This window comes from Helicoverpa zea, chromosome 24 (assembly GCF_022581195.2).
Source record: "Helicoverpa zea isolate HzStark_Cry1AcR chromosome 24, ilHelZeax1.1, whole genome shotgun sequence".
Taxonomy (NCBI): domain Eukaryota; kingdom Metazoa; phylum Arthropoda; class Insecta; order Lepidoptera; family Noctuidae; genus Helicoverpa; species Helicoverpa zea.
In genome coordinates, this window is record NC_061475.1 from 5648711 (window position 1) to 5654063 (window position 5353).

Sequence of the window (5353 nt, forward strand, 5' to 3'; positions counted from 1 at the left end):
TAGGTATACTTCATTTTTACGAAGTCAATAAAGAACTAAAGATTCGAAATACTGATGGAATTTTTGATGAGTAACATTCTGTCATAACTGTCGTATATCTAAGTGTCATATATCGTTTCAATTTGACAAGTTTTATAATGATGTTGATATAAAAATAATTAAGGTTATAACATACAAAGTTCTAAATAAAGCGACAATTGCCTGGTGATCATAAAGTACTTTAACCACAGTCTTTACTGGTGATCAAGAGGATATGGATTCGATGCTCATTTTCCCACCCATTGTACTTATGATTGGCGAGTACTCTCTCCAGATACAGTAATTATGGTTTAACAATGCTTTTAGTCGAGGGAATAAGATATAGTCAACACTTTTCTAGTTCCATCGATATCTTTACCAATTCTATTATTCAGCAATAAACCCTTTACCTTTTTACTTCAAGACGATCATTATTTTTAATTAAACCTTAGAAAATTCTTTACAATTTCTTTTCACTTCATAGGATCTCCGCCCCGAACTACATTGAATAAAATATTTCATCAAATCAAGTTATAAAATAAAATCCTTTAATATGAATAACGATTGAAAGTTATTCTGTTTCAGTAATCAATATTCAATTGGTATTTATTGAAGGGTGAGTTCGTAATTTGCGTAACAATATAGACGTTCAAATACTTTAATTGTTGGGGTGTTTCAGATAAATGATAACGCACGGTTTTTATTTAAGCAGTACGCATGATTGTATGTATAATTTTTTTTAATAATATTATATTTATAAAAATAAATAAAAACGTATTCAAAAGTAGAGTACTATATTGTTTTATTTATTGCGTTTTATTTATAAATATTTTATCGTGCTGCCGCTTATAATCATTATTTGTATAGCTTACAGCGTTTACCTCATAGCATAACCAAGAAAAAAAACTAAAAAAAAAAATACTTTAAATTATATCTACTACAGAAAACTAATTTGCTGCTAAGCTTATGAAGCACACTCTAATTTGAACGCTCTCACCAAACGAAATCTGTCGGAAATCAAACCGTTCGTTTTCGAATCTCGTCTGAACACACCCCGAGAGTTTTTGTAGGAATTTGTTGAAAGTTTATTCCAATTAACTAGTAATATTTCAACATCCACCGGTTTCCTAGCGAAATAATTTCAGATTAAAATTAATGGGAACAACTATGAGAAACTCGCAAACTATTTTGTTTGAATGGACTTTGAGTCTTGAGTGACTTATCAAAGTGTAGCTTGTTTTTGGTATCATCCATATTATTATAATATTTTAGAACTTCCAAATTTGAAAGTTACTGTCTGAATAAAAAAATCAAAATAGGAAGAGCAAAAAGCATTTGAAGAATGTATGCAAAGGCTCATCTCAAGGGAACTTTCTATAAAAAAAAGCCTTTAGTTGTAACTTTTCTATTTGGCTGTCTTTATACCAAATTAAACCAGTTCATAAGTTTTGGTCTATAGCCAGAGATGCCTTAGGAATTGGAATATTAATAAGGATAAATAAATCTAGACAACAAAGTTGATTTTGTCCCGCACTCTCCCCCAAGTAAAACAGATACAATTTCAAATAGTGGTTTAAAAATAAATCCAATATCTTCAACATTTGAACATTACACGTCTGAGATCAGACTAAGCGTAGGTCTCTTTAATAACATTGAAACCGTATACCCAAAAGAAATAAATCAAACTAAGTAATCCAATTTCCTAAAACGACATGAGCAAGATTTATCAAAAATCGTTTTTTTTTCTAACATTATAAAAGTAATATAAAGATTTCGATATTGACAGTATGGCGCTTTATCGCCTCATATCCTGTGCCAAGATCAAGGTTGAATATAACTTTGTGAAATGTGGCTGGCGTTTGATTGGGCTTGTCGTGATGTGATGGGACGGTAAAAAAGGCGATTTTGATGAGAAAATTCTAAATATGGATTAGATTTTTAAAGCGTTTTAAATGTGTTAGTTATATATACTGAAGATTATATCGGGTGTGTCGTTCATAATCACATTAAATGAAATGCGTTAATATACTGTCGATTAGCGCAAAGGAAAAAGAAAAATACGTAAAAATAAAAAAATGCATTTTTCAAACAAAGTAAATAGAATAAAAATGTGCGAAAATTAGAACACCATATAAAAGTCAGTCATTACAAACAATTGAAACTCTCCCTTGAAAACTGACAGTTGTCAACTGATCAAAACATTCGATACTCCTTACTTTATATCTGCTTTACACATGATGTTAAAATTAGAAAAACGAAAAATGACTCCTGTGGCTAAACCACTGAATGGATTAGCTTATTTTTTTTTACAATTCACCATAGAATATCATAAAGTATATGTGATTAGATTTAATGTGATTGTGAACGACACACCCTGTATATGAAAAGATTGAATATAATTGACTGACCTCCAGTATTGAGAGTATATTTGTAAGTAGGCTTAGGTCTCTCTTTCAGTGTTTGTTATAATTTCACTTCAAAGGCCGTCAGGTGGGTTCGAGAAATTTCTGACCCTAGGGCTTGTCAGGTGATCAAACCACCGGCTTATTTTATAAGAAAAAGACTTCGTTTTAAATCTGTTTCGTCGTTTTAAAGCGTGTTGAATAAAAATGTTAAAATTGTAAATACCGTGAAATTACAATTCGGTTGCTATAGGTAGATTTGAAATGATTAATTGGATAAAAATAGAGTGTGGTGACTATGGTGGTATTCAAAAATGCAACCTAAATATCTAGTTTTTCCTATATGAAAAATGGCTATTCGATACAAAAATAAAAAATATTTTAGAAAATATTAATTTTTAAAGCCGAGGACATTTTTTTATGATGAAAAAACCATTTTTACCATGAAGCATTTTTCTAGTAAAAATCAAAAAAAAATTCACATATTTAGTTGTAACTTGTAAAGCTTGTTTATTCTTTATTGATGGTATATTTCTTTTATTGATGTTTTGTGTAACCATTTTGTTGCCGACACAATTATGTATTTACAAAACATAAAATCCAATAGTTGTTTTTGCTGGTTGTTTTAGAACTTTTCATTACTGGCGTCCATTCGGACAACCAACAATAATTATATTAAGTGTAAACAATTTTGTTTTTGTTTTGTTCTAAAATTTGTTTGAGCGGGAATAAAAAATGAAATACAAATAAAAATGTCATCTTTCGTTACCTATGTTTGTCGAAAAATATACAACCGATTGGACAATTAATTTTCTATTGTGTTTGTAACTGAAAACTGATCTCTCGGTGGTATCAGATTCCTGTCCATCAGGCTATGAGAGTGAAGGAATAGTGCACCTGTGTCTGCACCATATCGGTTCAGCCGATCAATAGTGAAAGCATTAAAACTAACGGGCTGATTTGATTTTAAGACGCATATTTTGCCCCTCAATTTTTATATAACTTATTTTATTTTCTTTTCTTTCTTTTCCATTGACCCTATTATTAGGTATAGTTTTGACAACTTTAACAAAGATGGCGAACCAATTATTTGGAAGTTTGCCACATGGATCAGCTGATTCGCAACTTTTCATTATTGTGAACGAATAATATGTTCTTAGTTCTTATGTATTTGCAAATCAGCAGAATTAAATGGAGAACGCTTTTACAATGCTTGTGTTAAATGTGGAGAATTATTCATGAGTACATGAGTTAGCGTTTTGGATTTGTGTTTTGATAGATTGCTCTGCCATACTTTTGTATGTTTTGGGAGTTCGTGGCTCAGTAGCAGCGCATGGGTGATCGCTCACAAGGTTAAGCAACGCCTGGCGCTGTCGGTCTATGGATGGGTGACCATCTATAAGGACTTTCACAAATTTATTTTCGCTTAAGAAATTTATTTCGCTTAGCAGCTGCGACAGAGACCTCTCTTTATCCTTGACATTTAGTTAAGGTTAGGTAATACTAAATTACGGAGATGCAAAATGCGTGTGATGCGAATCAAGTTAAAAAATGCTACATAATTCAATTGAGGCTATAGGTATAACCCAAATGATATCTTCCTAAATATACCTACTAATAATAACAATCATAATATCTACAATACTTGGAGTTCTTTTTAGGGTTCCGTACCCAAAGGGTAAAACGGGACCCTATTGTTTTCGCTCCTCTGTCCGTCCGTCCGTCGGCCCGTCTGTCACCAGGCTCTATCTCATGAACCGTGATAGTTAGAGAGTTGAAAACTAGAATAAAATAAATATATTGGAGGGCTCCCATACAACAAACATAATTTTTTTTCTCATTTTTGCTCTGGTACGGAACCCTTCGTGTGCGAGTCCGACTCGCACTTGGCCGGGTTTTTTTACAATCCCTGACAAAAGAGTTAGGTATTAGCTGAAACCTCTGAAGGAACCCTGTCAAAATAATATTATTTTCGCCGTTCTTTCGTTCTTCTCCCAGTGTGACTGTAGCCTAACACAAAAGTATCTCATGAAGAGTCATCAAGCGCGAGATGTCTTAATAAATTAACATTCAAAGCGTTATTTGCTAAATGACGCCTCGACCTTCGCGTAAATTATTAACAGCATTACAGGGTTAACGCGACTGCTCAAAACTTGGACTGTCCACAGAGAATTATAATGAGAAGCGGTTTCGGGTTAGCTCCGTATTAATAAACTGGCGACTTTTAGAAGCTTTCTGGTTGGTGTCACTACTCATACTAGATGGTGTAAAAGGTACATGTAAACACGCAAAGGTAAGCTGAATATCTAAAATTGCTACAAACATTTCTAGACTTTTACCGTCTTACCACAAAAACTTTTAAACGTCAGTTTATGCCTTGTCTAAAAAAATGTCAAATTATGACGTTGACATATGGTTCATTTTGCAGCCAAAATTTTATTAGACAAGTGTAAAACAGGGTTTAAAGTTTTTGTAGTAAGGCTCTTAAAATTAACTTGGGTTAGTTCAATTGATGCAGCTGCGTACCAGTGTTTTACTTGGAGCTACTACTTCGTCACCTCGATCTCCTTGGTAACTCGTTGTCAGACTTTCCGGTTTTTTCTCATTAAGATTGCCAAAGATATACAAATAGCAGCCAATACCTTCCAAAACAGGACATCTTTATGGTAAGATGGTCATCCAACTACGGATCTGACGCATGTGTTTGTATATATGTGTTTTTACCTATGTATGTGTTTTTTGTCTCTCAATATTTGCATGCTAATTTATAACTGCGGAATGTGTCTAGCATTACAACTTTTTGTACCAACTCTTGTACTCATGCAAATAAATTAAATTATACATGTACTAGCTGGTGCCCGCGACTTCGTCTGCGCAGGTTTAGTATTTCGAACAATATGTTTACAAATTGTAGCCTACGTGTTATTCTGATG